This window comes from Diceros bicornis, unplaced genomic scaffold (assembly GCF_020826845.1).
Source record: "Diceros bicornis minor isolate mBicDic1 unplaced genomic scaffold, mDicBic1.mat.cur scaffold_268_ctg1, whole genome shotgun sequence".
Lineage (NCBI taxonomy): Eukaryota > Metazoa > Chordata > Mammalia > Perissodactyla > Rhinocerotidae > Diceros > Diceros bicornis.
The window spans coordinates 431375-449579 of record NW_026691144.1 but is presented as its reverse complement, the minus strand read 5'-3'; positions in this window follow the sequence as shown (position 1 = coordinate 449579).

Here is an 18205-nt window from a genome sequence, read left to right as displayed (position 1 = left end):
CCATTTTACAAATATCCCTTCCTTCCAGCTCCTAAGGATCACCTTCCCGAAGCAGATTTTGCACAGGGCCATGAAGGGCCTTGAGTGTGAATCTCACACACATGCGTTAGAGAAGGCACTTTGTTTCCCAGTTTGTAAGTAGATATTAAGAAATCTTTCTATCTGTGTGGCAATCACTACCAACTTGAGTTAAACTATGGATAGCACCCATTCCTCTAAGTATCTTCATGCCCAATCTCCCATCTTTCCAGCTACTAATGATCACCTTCCCAAAGCACGTTTTCCACAGGGTCATGCAGTGCATTGAGAGAAAATCTCCCTCCTAACCATCTACTTAGAACTCAGGGTGAGAAATTGCCTTCTCTCTGGCATATGTGTGAGATTACCTCTCAAGTTTCCCAACCTGTGTTAAGAAGGTTAGACATTTCAGGGTGATAAAGTCTCAATGCCATACACAGAATCTTTCCAAACCTGCTTTGGGAAGGTGTCCCTTGGAGCTGGAAGAAAGGGAGATTGGTAACAAAGTTATTTCCGGGATTGTGCTTTTTTTTTTTTTTGTGAGGAGATCAGCCCTGTGCTAACATCCGCCAATCCTCCTCTTTTTTTTTTTTGCTGAGGAAGACGGCCCTGGGCTAACATCTGTGCCCATCTTCCTCCACTTCATATGGGACGCCCCCACAGCATGGCTTGCCAAGCAGTGCGTCGGTGCACGCCCGGGATCCAAACCGGCGAACCCCGGGCCGCCGCAGCGGTGCGTGCGCACTTAACCGCTTGCACCACCGGGCCGGCCCCCGGGATTGTGTTTTTTTCAGAGTTTATCTCAGCTGTAGTAATGCTTGGGTCTCAGATACAAAGATGTTTCTTACTGTCTTCTTAAAAGCCAGGAGAAGAAAAATGTGTTCTCTAAGGCATTTTAGAGTGCTCCTCTCTCAAGGCCCTACATTGCCCTATTTTGAAACCTCTTAAGGGAAGGAAATTCTGAGGAGCTTGATTGGGGGGGTGATTGGACATGAAGATACTTCCAGGTTTCAGGGTTATACAGAGTTTAATTCAGCTGTAGTATTGATTGCCAGTCAGCTAGGAAGATTTTTCTAAGCATCTATTTGCACCTGGGATAAGATAGTGCTTGCTCTAAGGCATGTAAGTCAGATTATCTCTCAAGGCCCTACATTGCCCTGCACAAAACCTGCTTTGGGAAGGTGATCCTTAGGAACTGGACGGTATGGAGTTTGCACAAGAAGTTATTCCAAGAATGGATGTTATACTGAGTTTAGCTCAGTTATGGTAATGATTTCCACGCAGATACAAACAGGTTCCAAACCATTACAAGAATCTTTGATCAGAAAGTGTGTTCTGAGAGGCAAGTGGGTGAGATTCTGTCTCAAGGTCTTACTAGTATCTGCCCCATACCTGCTTTTGGAAGGCGATCCATAGCAGCTGGAAGGACGGGAGATTGGTCATGAAGTGTTTGCAGGAATAGGTGTTATACACGGTCTAGCTCTGCTCTGGTAATGATTGCCACTCAGATACAAACATGTTCTTAACCATCTAATCAGAATCCGGTAACAGAAAGTGCATTCACTATGGCTGGTCAATGAGATACTGACTCAAGACATTCCACAGTTCTGGTTCAAAACCTGATTTTGGAGGGCGACCCTTAGGAGCTGAAGGAAGTGAGATTGGGCATCAAGTTACTGCCAGACAGGGGTGTTATACATAGTATAACTGAGCTGTAGAAATGATTTTTCTATGCAGAAACAAAGATGTTTCTTACCATCTACTTACAACCTGGGATAAGAAAGTGTTTTCTCTAGGGCATTTGAGAGAAGTCCTGACTCAAGGCCCTGTATGTACCTCTCTCCAAACATGCTTTGGGCAGACCATCCTTAGGATGTGTATGGAAGAGAAATTGGGCCTAAAGATAGTTCCAGGATTGGGTGTTATACTTAGGTTAGCTGAGCTGTAGTAATACTTGCCACTCCGATAAAAACATGTTCCTAATCATCTCATTGGAATTTGGTATTATAATGTTCATTCTCGAAAGCTTGAGATTGAGATTGTCTCTGTAGTCACTACATGATCCTGGTTCCAAGCCTGCTTTGGGAAGGTGATCCTTAGGAGCTGGAAGGAAGGGAGTTTGGGCCTGAAGTAATTTCAATAAATGGGTGTTAGAGGAGACATAGTTGAACACAGCAGTAGTAATGATTGCCACTCAGAAACAGAGGTGTTTCTTTCCGTTCACTCTACAAGATGGGAGAAGAACTTGTGTTACTTAGTCATTGTTAGTGGTTCTGTCTCAAGGCCCTATATGGGACTGTTTTGAAACCTGCTTTGTATAAGTGTCCCTCAGTGCTAGAAGAATGGAAGATTGGGAGCAAAATTATTTCCAGAATTGTGTGTTATACTGAGTTTAGCTCATCTGTAGTAATGTTTGAGACTCAGATAAAAAGATGATTCTTATCATCTTCTTACTAACCTGGAGAGGTAATTGTGTTCTCTAAGACATTGGAGAGTGGTCCTATCCCTAAGATCTACATGGCTTTGTTTTCATATCTGCCTTGGGAAGGCAAATCTTAGAAGCTGGAAGGCAGGGAGATTGGGCACAAAGTTATTTCCAGGAAAGGGTGTTACACTGAGTTTAGCTCGCGTATGGTAATTAATTGCCACTGAAATACAAACAAGTTACTAGCTACCTACTTAGAATCCTGGATCAGAAAGTGCATTCACTCAGCAAGTGGGTGAGATTCTGTCTCAAGCCCCCACATGACCCTGTGTCAACTCTGCATTTAGTGGGCATTGTTGAGGAACTGGATGGAAGGGTGATTGGCAGTGAGTTACCTCCAGGAATGGGTATTATGCATAGTAGAAAGCAGCTGTAGGAATGATTGCCAATCAGATACAAAGAAGTTTCTTACCGCCTAAAAATAGGCTTGCAAGATAAAGCTTGTTCTCTAAGGCATTTGAAAGTGGTCGATCACAAAGTGTTACACAGCCTGGTTTCCAAACTTGCTTTGGGAAGCCAATCCTTAGGAGCTGGAAGGAAGGGAGACTGGGCACAATATTATTTGCAGGAATTGGAGTAATAGTTTCCATGAATTGTAGTAATGTTTGCCACTCAGATACACAGATGTTTCTTACTGTCTCCTTATAAGCCAGGAGAAGAAAGTGTGTTCTCTAAGGCATCTGAGAGTGGTCCTGTCTCAAGGCCCTACCCAGCCCTGCTTCCAAATCTGCTTTTGCAAGGCAATTCTTAGGAGGTGGAAGAAGGGAGTTTGGGTACAATGTTATTTCCAGGAATGGGTGACATATCTCATTTGGTTCAGTTGCAGTTATGCTTGCCACTCAGAAACAAACATATTCCTAAACATCTATTTAAAATCCGGTATCACAATTGAGTTGTTTATGGCTTGTGAGAGAAATCATGTCTCAATGCCCAACCAGGCCCTCTTTCCATACCTGCTTTGTGAAGGTGATCATTAGGAGCTTGAAGGAAGGCAGATTGGGCATGAAGTTTCTTCCTGGAGCAGGTGTTATATACAGTTTAACTCAGCTGTAGTATTAATGCCACTCAGGTATAAAGATGTTTCTTGCCGTCTACTTACAAGCTGGAAAAATTAATTATGTTCTCTAAGGCATTTGAGACTGGTCCTGTCTCAAGCTCCTTCGTAGTCCAGGTCCATACATGCTTTGGGATTGTGCTCCATGGCAGCTGGAAGGAAGAGAGTTTGACAATGAATTTATTTAAAGGAATGGGTGTTATACATAGTTTACCTTAGCAATAGTAGATACAAACACTCAGATACAAACATGATTCTCACCATCTACTTAAAGATCAGGTTAAGAGAGTGCCTTCTCTAAGACATGTGAATGTGATTTCCTCTTAAGGGCCTACATAGCCCTGTGCAAGTCTTGCTTTGGCAAGACCATCCTAAAGAGCTGGAAGGAAGGGAGTCCGGGCATGAAATATTCTGCAGGAATGGGTGTTATATTGAGTTTAGCTCAGCTATAGCAATGATTGCCACTCAGATACAAAGATGTTCCTAACTATATACTTGGAGTCTGAAATCAAAAAGTGCAGTGTCTACGGCTTGTGAGCGAGATTCTGTCTCAACGCACTACATCGTCCTTTTTCAAAAACTTCATTGGGAAAGCAATCCTTAGGAGCAGGAAGGAAGTTCGATTGGCATGATGTTACTTTCAGAAATGTGTGTTATACATAGTTGCACTCAGCTGTAGTAATGATTGTTACTCAGATACAAAGATGTCTCTTACTGTCTACTTAGAACCCTGGAGAAGAAGGTGTGTTATCTTAGTCATTTGAGAGTGGTCCTATCTCATGGCCATACACAGCCCTGTTCGCAATTCTGCTTTGGGAAGGCATCCCTCGGTGCTAGAAGAAATGAAGATTGAGAACACAGTTATTTCCAAGACTGTGTGTTATACTCAGTTAACTTAGTTATAGTAATGTTTGTGATTGAGATGCAAAGATATTTCTTACTATCCTCTTACAAGCATGGAGAAGAAAGTGTGTTCTCTAAGGCATTTGAGAGTGGTCGTGTAGCAAGGCGCTACACGACCCTGTTTCCAAATCTGATTTGGGCTGGCAATCCCACGGAGCTGGAAGCAAGGGAGATTGGGCACAATATTATTTCCTGGAATGGGTGTAAATGTTTGGTTCAGCCATAGTAATGCTTGCCAGACAGACACATACATGTTCGTAAACATCTACGTGGAATCCTGTATCAGGAAGTGTGTTTTCTATGGCTTGTGAGTGAAATTCTGTCTCAAGGCACTACACGGCCCTGTTTCCAAACCTTCTTTGGGAAAAAATTTGTTAGGAGCAAGAAGGAAGTGAGATTGGTCATAAAGTAACTTCCAGAATGGGTGTGATATGTAGATTTACTCAGCTGTAGTAGTGATTGCCACTCAGATACAAATGTGTTTCTTACCTTCTCCTTACAAGCAGAGATAAGAAAGAGACTTCTCTAAGGCATTTGAGTGAGATTCTCTCTCAAGGCCTGACATGGCTATGTGAAGAAGCCTACATTGGAAGGCGATCCTTTGGAGCTGGAAAGAAGGGTGATTGGGCATGAAGATACCTCCATGTATTTGTGTTATACATAGGTCAACTGATCTGTAGCAAAGATTTCCAATCACGGCCCGGCCCCATGGCTTAGCAGTTAAGTGCACACTCTCTGCTACTGGCACCCGGGGTCGGATCCTGGGTACACACTGACGCACCACTTCTCTGGCCATGCTGAGGCCGCATTCCACATACAGCAACTAGAAGGATGTGCAACTATGACATGCAACTGTCTACTGGGGCTTTGGGAAAAATAAAAGGAGGAGGATTGGCAATAGAAGTTTGTTCAGAGCCAGTCTTTCCCAGGAAAAAGAGGAGAAGTAGCATGGATATTAGCTCAGAGCTGATCTTCCTCACAAAAATAAGTAAGTAAGTAAGTAAATAAATAAATAAATAAATAAATAAAATAAGACTGTTAATAAATAAATAAATAGAAAAGATTGCCAGTCACGGTCATAGATGTTTCTTACTTTGTACTTACAAGCTGGGAGAAGGAACTATGTTCTCTAAGTCATTTCAGACTGGTCCTGTTCCAAGACCCTACACGGCCCAATTCCATACATGTTTTGTGAAGGTGATCCATGGCAGCGGGAAGGAAGGGATGTTGGCCATGAAGTTATTTCCAGAAATGGGTATTATACATAGTTTAGCTCAGCTATATTAGTGATTGCCACTCATACAGACATGTACCTAAACATCTTCTTATGCTTAAAGGACAGCATAAGAAAGTTCCTTCTCTAAGGCATGTGAGTGTGATTATCTCTTAAGATCCTACATTGCCCTGTGTAATAATTCTTTTGGCAAGGCGAACCTTAGGATCTGGAAGGATGGGCATTTGGGCAAAAGGTTTCCAGGCATTGATCTTATACTGAGTTTAGCTCAACTGTAGTAATGTTTGCCACTCAGAAACAAACGTGTTCCTAACAGTCCACTTAGAATCTGGTACCACAAATTCTCTCAGGAAGGAGAGTGAGATTCTCTCTCAAGGACGTTGATCACCCTGTCTCTACACTGCTTTGAGAGTGCGATCCTGAGGAGGTGGAAGGAAGGAAGTTTGAGCATGAAGGTCTTTGCAGGAATGGATGTTATACATAGTTGAACTCAGCTGTAGTAGTGATTGTCCCTCACATGTAAAGATGTTTCTTACCTTCTACCTCAAGCTGGGAGAAGACAGTGTGCTCTCTAAGGGTTTGATAGTAGTCCTGTCTCAAGACCCCCCACACCCCTGTTTCCAAACATGCTTCATGAAAGCTATCCTTAAGAGCTCTAAGGAAGGGAGATTGGGCACAAATTTATTTCCAGGAATGGGTGTTATACTTACTTTAACTGAGCTGTAGTAGTCATAGCCACTCAGATAGAAAGATGATTCTTACCATCTACTTACAATGCAGGATCAGAAAATCTGTTGTCTAAAGCATTTGCTAGAAGTCCTGTCCCAAGGCTCTACATGGCTGTGTTTCTGAAACTTCATTGGCAAGGAGATTTTTAGGAGCTGGAAGGAAAGGAGATTGGTCACGATCTTATTTCCAGGAATGAGTGTTATACTGAGTTTACTTCAGATTTGGTAATGTGTGCTACTCAGATACAAACATGTTCCTAACTATCTAATTAGAATCTGGGATCAGAAAGTGCGTTTTCTCTGGAAAGTGAGTGAGAATCTGTGTCAAGGCCCTCATAAGCCCTGTTCCGTACCTGCTTTTGGAAGACGATCCATAGCTCCTGGAAGAAAAGGAGATTGGCCATGACTTTATTTTGAGGAAGGGGTATTATACATTATTTTGCTCTGCTGCAGTTATGATTGCGACTCAGGTACTGATGTGTTCCTAATTATCTTCTGACATCCCGGAAGAAGAAAGTGCCTCCTCTAAGGTATGAGTGTGATTCGCTCTCAAGGTCCTACATTACCCTGTTCCAAAGCTGTGTTGAGATGGAGATCCTTAGAAGCTGGAATTAAGGGGGATTGGGCAGGAAGATACTTCCAGGAATGGGTGTTATGCATAGTTTAACTCAGCTGTAGTAGTGATAACCACACAGGTACAAACATATTTCTTACCATCTACTAACAATCCTAGAGAAGGAAGTGTGTACTCTAAGGCATTTGAAAGTGGTCTTGTCTCAAGGCCATACACGGTCCTGTTTCCCAACATGCATTGGTAAGGCAATCCTTAGGAGCTGGAAAGAAGGATGATTGCTCATGTGGTTACTTCAATGAATGGGTGTTATACATAGGTGAACTCTGTTGTAGTAGTGATTGCCACTCATATAGAAAGATGTTTCTTCTCATATACTTGCAAGCCAGAATAAGCAAGTCCCTTCTTTAAAGCATGTGAGTGAGAATCACTCAAGTCCATACATGGCCATGTATCCCAACCTGCTTTGGGAGGGTAATCCTTAGGTGCAAGAAGGAAGGGAAACAGGGTATGATTTTACATCCAGGAATATGTGTTACACACAGTTTTACTCACCTGTAGTCATGTTTGTGACTCAGATACAAACACGTTTCTTACTCTTTATTTCCAAGCCGGGAGAAGAAGGTGTGTTCTCTAAGGCATTTGAGAGTGATTCTGTCGCAAGACTCTTGAAGGCCATATTTCCATATCTGCTTTTGAAGTCGATCCCTAGGAACTGGAAGGAAGGGAGATTGGGACAGAAGTTGTTTCCGAGAATGTGTCTTATAAATAATTTAACTCTGATGTAGTAGTGATTGCCACTTAGATGGATATATGTTTCTTATCATCTACTTACAACCTGGGATAATAACCAACCTTCTCTGACGCATGTGAGTTAGATCCTCTCTCACGCCACTACATGGCCCTTGCAAAACCCACTTTGGGAAGGGGACCCTTAGGAGTTGGAAGCAAGGGAGATTGGACATGAAGTTAATTCCAGGAATGGGTGTTATATATAGTTTAATTCAGCTGTAGTAATGATGGCCACTCAGATACAAAGTTGTTTCTTACCATCTACTTACAAGTCAGGAGAGAAAACGTGTTCTCTAAGGCATTTGAGAGTGGTCCTGTCTCAAGACCCTACCAGGCTCTGATTCAAAGTTGCTTTATGATGGCAAGCCTTAGGAGTTCGAAGGAAGGGAGATAGGGTACAATGTTATTTCCAGGAATGGATGTTATACTTAATTTAGCTCAGCTGTAGTAGTGTTTCTCACACAGATACAAGCATGTTTCTAACCATATACTTAGACCCGGTATCAGAAAGTGCAGTCTCTATTTCTTGGGAGTCAGATCTGTCTCAAGACACTACTCAGTCCTGTTTTCAAACCTGCTTTGAAAAGGCGATAATTAGAAACTTGAAGGAAGAGTGATTGGTCATGACGTTACTTCCAGGAATGGGTCTTATACACAGTTTTACTCAGCTGTACTAATGATTTCCACTCAGAAGCAAAGATGTTTCTAGCCATCTACTTACAACCTGGCATAAGAAAATATATTCTCTGAGGCGTTTGAGAGTGCTCCTGTCACAAGACCATACACGGTCCTCTTTTGCAACCTGATTTAGGAAGGCAATCCTTAGGAGCTCGAAGGAAGGGAGATTGAGCTCAAAGATATTTCCAAAAATGGGTGTTATGCTTAGTTTAGCATCAGTTGTAGTAATGCTGTCAATCACATACAAACATTTTCCTAACCATCTACTTAGAGTCCGGTAGCAGAAATGAATTATTTATGGCTCGTTAGAAAGATTCTGCCTCAAGGCACTACTCATCCTGTTTAGAAACTTGTTTTGAGATGGCATTACTTAGTAGCTGGAAGGAAGGCAGATTGAGCAGGAGGTTTCTTCCAGAAATGGGTGGTATCCATAGTTTGACTCATCTGTACTAGTGATTGCCACCCAGGTAGAAAGAAGTTTTATACCATCTACATAAAAGCCAGGATAAGAAAGTGCCTTCTCTAAGGCATTTGAGTGAGATTCTCTCTCAAGGATCAACACGGTCCAGGGCAAAACCTGGTTTTGAAAAACAATCATTTGGAGCAGGAAGGATGGGAGAATTGGCATGAAGTTATGTCCGGGGATGAGTTTTATACATAGTTTAACTCAGCATTAGTAATGCTTGCCACCCAGAATCAAAGTTGATTCTATCTATCTAGTTACAACCCAGGATAATAAAGCATGTTCTCCAAGGCATTTGAGAGTGGTCCTGTCTCAAGGCCTTACACGGCCCTATTTCCAAACCTGCTTTAGGAAGCTGATCCTTAGGAGATGGAAGGAAGGGTGATAGGGCATGAAGTAATTTCCAAGAATGTGTGTTATACTTAGTTCAACTCAGCTGTAGTAATGCTTGCCACTCAGATACAAACATCTTCCTAACCATCTACTTAGACTCAGTATCAGAAAGTGTGTTCTCTGTTTCTTTAGAGCGGGATTCTGTCTCAAGGGACTATTCAGTAATGTCTCCAAACATGCTTTGAGAAGCCAATAATTAGGTGCTGGAAGATAAGATGATTGGTCATGAAGTTACTTCCAGGAATGGATGTTATCCATAGTTTAACTCAACTGTAGTGGCGATTGCTACTCAGATAGAAAGAATTTTCTAACTATCTACTTACAAGCCGAGATAGGAAAATGCCTTCTCTAAGGCATGTGAGTGAGATTCTCTCTAAAGGCACTAAACTGTGCTGTTAACAAACCTTCTTTGTGGAGGCTGTCCTTAGGAGCTCTAAGGACGGGAGATTGGGAATGAAGTTACTTCCAAGAATGGGTGTTATATATAGTTTAATTCAACCTTAGTAGTGATTGCCTCTCAGATACAAAGATGTTTCTTCTCATCTACGTACAAGCCAGGATACATGTGTGACTCCCCTAAGGCATGTGAGTGAGATTCTCTCTAAAGACCCTTGCAGGACGTGTGCAAAACCTGCTTTGGGAAAGCTTTCCTCCAGAGCTGGAAGGAAGGGAGAGTGGACATGAAGTTACTTCCAGTATTGTGTGTTAATCATAGTTTAACTCAGCTGTACTGGTGATTGCCATTCAGATAGAAAGAGGTTTCTTACCATCTGCTTACAAGCCGGGATAAGAAAGACCCTGTTCTAAGGCATTTGTGTGAGAGTCTCTCTAATGGACCAACATGGCCCTGTGCAAAACATGGTTTGGGAAATCAATCCTTAGCAGCTGGAAGAAAGGGTGTTTGGGCACGAAGTTGTTTCCAGGAATGGGTCTTATATATAGTTTAAGTCAACTGTAGGAACGATTGCCACGCAGAAACAAAGATGTTTCTATCTATGTACTTATTACCCAGGATAAGAAAGTGTGTTCTCTACGGAATTTGAGAGTGTGCCTGTCTCAAGGCTCCACAAGGCCCTGTTTCCAGACGTCCAAAAGGAAGACAATCCTAGGAACAGGAAGGAATGGAGATTGCGCATGAAGATAGATACAAAACGGGTGTTATACGTAGTTTAGCTCAGCTGTAGTAATGCTTGCCACTCAGATACAAACATGTTCTTAACCATATACTTATACTTGGTATCAGGAAGCGCATTCTCTGTTTCTTGGGAGTGAGATTCTGTCTCAAGGCACTACATGTTATTGTTTCCCAACCTGCTTTTGGAAGGCAATAATTAGATGCTGTAGGGAAACATGATTGGTCATGAAGTTACTTCCAAGAATGTGTGTTCTCTATAGTTTAAATCAACTGTAGTAGCTATTGCCACTCAGAGAAAAAGATAGTTCTTACCATATACTTACAAGCTGAGACTAGAAAGTGCCTTCTCTAAAGCATGTGAGTGAGATTCTCCCTTAAGGTGCTACACAGTTCTGTTTCCAAACCTGCTTTGGGAAGGCAATCCTTAGGGGCTGGAAGGAAGGGATATTTGTAACAAGGTATCTACAGTATTGACTGTTATGCTTAGTTTAGCTCAGCTGTAGTAACGCTTGCCAATCAGATACAAACATGTTCCTCACCATCTACTAATGATCCAATATGCGAAAGTGCATTCTCTAAGCTTTTGAGTGAGATTCTGTCTCAAGTCACTGCATGGTCCTGTTTCCAAACCTGCTTTGAGAAGGTGATCATTAGGAGTTGGAAGGATGGGAGATTGAGCATGAAGACACTTCCAGGAATGGGTGTTATCCATAGTTTAACTCAACTGTAGTAGTGACTGCCACTCAAATACAAAGATGTTTCTTACCGTCTACCCACAAGCCAGGATAAGAGTATACCCTCACTAAGCATGTGAGAGAGATTCTCTCTCAGGCCCTACAGGGAATGGTGCAAAACCTTCTTTGAGGAGGCACACCATAGGAGCTGGAAGGAAAGTTGATTGGGTATGAAGTCACTTCCAGGAATGGGTGTCATCCATTGCTGGACTCAGTTCTAGTAGTGTTTGCCACACACATAGAGAGATGTTTCTTACCATCTACTTACAAGCAGTGAAAAAAGACTGCCCTCTCTAAGGCATGTGAGTGAGATTCTCTCAAGGCCCTAGATGGCTCTTAGCAAAACATGCTTTGTGAAGATGGTCCTGAAGTACTGGAAGGAAACGTGGTTGGGCACAAAAATATTTCCAGCAATGGGTGAAATACTTAGTTTAACTCAACTGTGAAAATGATTGGCACTGAGAAACAAAGATGTTTCTAACCATCTACTTACAACTCAGCATATGAAATTGTGTTCTCTGAGGTATTTCACAGTGGGAATGTCTCAAGGCCCTACACGAACCTGTTTCCAAACCTGCTTTAAGAAGGCAATACTTAGGAACTGGAAGGAAGGAGCTGGACATGATGTTACTTCCAGGAGTGGATGTTATACATAGTTTAACTCAGCTGTAGTAGTCATTGCCTCTCAGATAGGAGGATGTCTCTAACCATCTACTTACAAGCCTGGGTAAGACAGTGCCTTCTCTAAGACATGTACATGAGATTCTCTCTCAAGGCCCTACATGACCCTGTGCAAAATATCCTTTGGAAATGCCAGCCTTAGGAGCTGGAAGAAAGTCAGATGGGCATGAAGTTACTCTCAAGAATGGGTGTTATACATAGTTAAACTCAGCTGTAGTAATGAATGCCTCTCAGATACAATGATATTTCATACCATCTACCTTCAAACCGGAAGAAGAAATTGTGTTCTTGAAGGCATTTGTGATTGATCCTGTCTAAAGGAACTACATGCCCCAGTTTATAAACCTGCTTTTGGAAGGAGATCTGTAGCAGCTGAAAGGAAGGGAGATTGGACATGATGTCATTTCCAGGAATGGGTGTTATACATAGATTAGCTCAACTGTAGTAATGATTACCTCTCAATTACAAACTTGTTACTAGACATTTACTTGCAATCTGGATTAGAAAGTGCCTTCTCAAGGGAATGTGACATTCGTTCTCAAGGCCTGAAATGGCAATAAGTTCCTAATATGGTTTAGGTTTGTGATCCTTATGATACGGAAGGAATACAGAAGGGGCACAAAGTTATTTCCATGAATGGGCTTTATAGATTGTTTAACTCTGCTGTAGTAATGATTGCCACTAATATACAAACTTATTCCTAAACATCTACCTAGAATCTGGTATCAGAACATGCCTTGTGAAAGGAAAGTGAGACCCCTTCGCAAGGCCCGAAATGTCATTATGATCCAATGCTAGTTTAGATTTGAGATCCTTATGAGTCGGAAGGAAGAGAGAGGAGGCACAAATTGATTTCCAGGAATGAGAATTATACATAGCTTAGCTCAGCGGTAGTAATGATCACCATTCATGTGCAAACTTCTTCCTAAACATCTACATACAGGCCTGAATCAGAAAGCGCCTTCTCAAATAAATGTGAGATTCCTTCTCAAGCCCCGAAATGGCAATATTTTCCATACCTGGTTTAGGTTTGTGATCCTTATGTGCTAGAATGAAGAGAGATTAGGCATGAAGTTTTTTCCAGGAATGGGTGTTATACATAGATTAGCTCAGCTGTACTAAAGATTCCCATTCATATACAAACTTGTTCCTAGACATCTACTTAGAAGCTTGGATCAGAAAGATCCTTCTCAAAGGAATGTGTGATCCCTTCTCAAGGTGTGCCATGGTATTATGGTCAAAACCATGCTTAGGTATGTAATCATTTAGAGCTGGAATGAAGAGAGTTGGGGCACGTAATTGTTTCCAAGAATGGTTCTTATGCATAGTTTAGGTCATCTGTAGTAATGATTTCCACTCATATACCAACATGTTCAAAGGCATTTACTTACTAGTGGTATCAGAAAGTGCCTTCTCAAAGGAATGTGAGATTCATGATCAATGTCTGAAAAGGCATTAGTTCCAAACCTGGTTGAGGCTTGTGATGCTTAAGAGCAGGAATGAAGAGTGATGGGGAACGAAGATATCTCCAGGAATGTGTGTTATACATATTTTATCTCAGCTGTACTAATCATTGCCACTCATATAGAAACTTGTTACATGGCATCTACTTGGAAACCAGAATCAGAAAGTGGCTTCTCAAAGTAATATGAGAGTCCTTCTCAAGGCCTGAAACAGCAATATGTTCCAAACCTGGTTATGGAAGGTTATCCTTACAAGCTGGAAGGAAGAGAGATTGGGCAGGAAGTTATTTCCAGGAAACTGTTTTGTGCATAGATTAACTCAGCTGAAGTAATGATTGCCACTCATTTACAAACTTGTTCCTAGACGTCTATTTACCAGCCGGGATCAGAAAGTCCATTCACAAAGGGGTGTGAGTTTGGTATCCAATGCCAGAAATGGCATTCTGTTCCAAATCTGGTTTAGGAAGTTGATCCTTATGAGCTGGAAGGAATAGTAATCGTGTATGATTTTCTTTCCAGGAACAGGTGATTTACATGGTTTTGCTCAGCTGTGGTAATGATTCCACACAAATAGAAACTTTTTCCTAAACATCTACTTACAAGCCTATATCAGAATTTCCTTCTCAAATGAAAGTGAGTTTTGTTCTCAACGTCCAAAATGACATTGTGTTGCAAACCTGGTTTAGGAAATGATCCTTGTATGTCAGAAGGATGACAGAATTGGCATGAAGTATTTTTCCAGGAAAGGGAGTTATTCAGAGTTTTCTCATCTGTAATAATGATTTACATTCATATACAAACTGCTTAATAGACATCTGCTTACAAGATGAAGTCTCAAATTGCATTCTCAAAGGAATGTGACAATCATTCTCAATGCCTGGGATGTCATTCTGTTCCAAACCTGTTTTAGGAAGTGATCATTACGAGCTGGAAGTAAAAGAGATTGGCAATGTTATTGTTTCAAGGAACGGGTGTAACAGTCAGTTTGGCTCAGCTATAGTATTTGTTGCCACTCATATACAAACTTGTTCCTTGAGATCTACTTACAACCCGTGATCAGATAGTGCACTCTCAAAGGAAATTGAGATTCAATCACAAGGCCCGAAGGGCAATATTTGCAAAACCTGGTGGAGAAAGGTGGTCCTTTTGAGCTGAAAGGAAGGGAGATGGGGCACGAAATTAATTTTGGGAATGGGTGTTATACATAGTTTAGCTCAGCTGTAGTAATGATTCCAGTAATATACGAACTTGGTCTAGATATCTTCTTATGAGTCCTGATCAGAAAGTGCCTTCTCAAAGGAAAGTGAGTTTTGTTATGATTGCCCAAAATGGCATTATGTTCCCCACCTGATTTAGATGTGATTCTTGCTAGCTGGAAGCAAGAGAGATGAGGAATGGAGTTAGTTCCAGGAAAGGGGATTATTCTTCGTTTAGCTCAGCTGTAGTAATGATTATCATTCATATAGAAACTGGTTCCTAGACATCTACTTACAAGCCTGGATCAGAAAGTGCCTGCACAAAGCAATGTAAAAATCGTTCTCAATGTCCGATATGGCAATATGTTACAAACCTGGTTAAGGATGTGATCATTACGAAATGGAAGGAAGAGAGACTGGGAACAAAGTTATTTCAAGGAATTGGTGTTATAGTCAGTTTAGTTCAGCTGTAGTAATGATTGCCACTCAAATGCAAACTTGTTCCTAGACATTTACTTACAAGCCAGCATCTCCAAGTGCCTTCTCAAAGGAATGTGAGATTCGTTCTCAAGCCATGAAATGGCATTACGTTCAAAACCTAGTTTAGCTTTGTGATCTCTCCAAGATGGAAGGAAGGTAGATTAGGCACAAAGTTATTTCCAGGAATAGGTGTTAGATATAGTTTATCTCAACTGTGGTAATTATTGGCAGTCATTTAGAAACTTGTTCCTAGACATCTACTTAGAAGCCAGGATCAGAAAGATCCTTCTCAAAGAAATGTGTGATTTCACAAGGCCCAAATGGCAATATTTTCAAAACCTAGTGGAAAAGATGGTCCTCATGAGCTGGAAAGATGGGAGATGGGGCATGAAGTTATTTTCATGAATGGGCGTTATACATAGTTCAGCTCAGCTTTAGTAATGATTGCCACTCATATACAAACACGTTCTTGACATTTATTTAGAGGTCTGGATCAGAAAATTCCTTCCCCAAGGAATGTGAGTTGGTTCTCAATGCCTGAAATGGCATTAAGTTACAAACCTGGATTACAAAGGTGATCCTCATGAGCTAGAAGGAACAGAGATTAGGTATGGTGTTCTTTCCAAGGATAGGTGATTTACCCAATTTAGCTCAGCTGTGGTAATGATTCTACTCATATTCAAACTTGTTCCTAAACATCATTTTTTTAAAATTTTTGTTTATTCTGGTAACATTGGTTTATAACATTGTATATATTTGTCGTGTACATCATTATACTTCTATTTCTGCGTGGATTACATCATGTTCTCAGGTTCACCACCCAAATACTGATTGCAATCCATCACTACACCCATGTGCCTAATTGTCAGTTTGCCTTCATCCCTCCTCACTTCCCCTCTGGTAACCAACAATCCAATCTCTGTCTGTATGTGTTTATTTTTTGTTGTTATTATCTCCTACTTAATGAGTGAGATCATACAGTATTTTTTGACAACATGGATGGACATTGAGGGTATTATGCCAAGTGAAATAAGCCAGAGGGAGAAGGTCAAGTACCATATGACCTACACATCTTCTTGCAAGCCCACATCAAAAAATGCCTTCTCAAAGGAAAGTGAGTGTTGTTCTTATCAACCAAAATGGCTTTATGTTCCAAACATGGTTTAGGAAGTTATGCTTACAAGCTGGAACTAAGGGAGATGGGGAACGAAGTTATTTCCAAGAAAGGGTGTTATTCTTACTTTAGCTCAGCTGTAGTAATGATTCCAATTCATATAGAAACTGGTTCATCTACATCTACTTACAAGTCGGGATCAGAAAATGCCTACACAAAGGAGTGTGAGATTACTTCTCAAGGCTCCAAAAGACAATAGGTTCAAAACCTGGTTTAGGATTGTAATCCTTTAGAGCTGGGAAGAAGAGAGACTGGGCATGATGTTATTTGCAGGCATGGGTGTTATAGATAGTTTAGATCAGCTGTAGTAATGATTGCCACGTATATAAAAGATTATTCTTAAAAGTCTTACTTGCTGGGATCAGAAAATGCCTTCTGAAAAGAATGTGAAATCCGTTCTCAAGATCCGAAATGACATGCTGTTCCAAACCTGGTTTAAGTTTCTGATCCTTCTGAGATCAAATGATTTCCAAACCTGGTGTAGGAAAGTGATCCTTACGAGTTGGAAGGAAAAAAGATGGTGTACAAATTTCTTTCCAGGAACAGGTGATTTACATGGTTAATTCAGCTGTAATAAGGATTCCATTCATATAGAAACTTCTTCCTAGACATCTACTTACGAGCCTGCATCAGGAAGTGCCTTCTCATAAGAAAGTGAATTTATTCTCAATGCTCAAATTGACATTATGTTGCAAACCTGGTTTAGGATGTGATCCTGACGAGCTGGAAGGAAGAGAGATGGGGCAAGAAGTTATTTCCAGGAAAGGAGTTAGTCATAGTTTAGCACAGCTGTAACAATGATTCCCTTTGATAAACAGACTTGTTCCTAGACATCTACTTACGAGCTGATATCAGAAAGTGCCTTCAGAAAGGAAGGTGAGAACCGTTCTCAATGTCCAAAATGGCATTATGTTCTAAAACTAATTTAGGCAGTGATCCTTATGAGCTGGAAGGAAGACACATTGGGAAAGAAGTCGTTTCAGGAATGGGTCTTATATTCAGTTTAGCTCAGTAATGTTTGCAACTCATATATAAACAACTCATTTACTTACAAGCTTGGATCTCTAAGTATCTTGTCAAAGGAATGTGAGATTCGTTCTCAAGGCCCAAAATGGCAATATGTTCCAAAAATATTTCAGGAAGTTGGTTCTTATGAGATTTAGGGGAGAGAGTTGGGTACCAACTTATTTCTAGGAATGTGTGCTATACATAATTTTGTTCAGGTGTAGTAATATTTGCCACTCACATACAAACTATTCCTAGATTTTTACATACAGGCCTGGATGAGATAGTGCCTTCTCAAAGGAATGTGAGATCCCTTCTCAATGCCTGATTTGGCAATATGTTCCAAACCAGTTTTACGTTTGTGATCCTTATGATCTGGACGGAAGAGAGACTGGGCAAGAAGTTATTTCCAGGAATGGGTGATATACATAGTTTAACTCAGCTACTGCAATGATTGCCACTCATTTACAAACTTGTTACTAGACATATACTTACAACCACGACCAGCAAGTACTTTCTCTAAGGAATGTAAGATTCCTTCACGAGGCCTAAAATGGCAATACTTTTAAAACCTGGTGCAGGAAGATGGTTCTTATGAGCTGGAAGGAAAGGAAATGGAGCATGATGTTATGACCAAGAATGGATGTTATACATAGTTTAGTTCAGCTGTAGTAATGACTGACAATCATATAAAAACTTGTTCCTAGACATCTACTTACAAGGCCTTATCAGAAAGAGCCTTCTCAAAAGAATGTGAGATTTATTCTCAAGGCCTAAAATGACATTATGTTTCAAACTGGGTTTAGGTTTGTGACACTTAAGAGATGGAAGCAAGAGATATTGGGCACAAAGTTATTTTCAGGAATGGTTTTTACACATAGATTATCTCAGCTGTAGTAATGATTGCTACTCAAATAAAAACTATTCCTAGATTTCTACATACACCCCGGGATAAGAAACTGCCTTCTCAAAGAGTGTGAAATTCCATCTCAAGGACATAAATGGCAATATGTTCCAA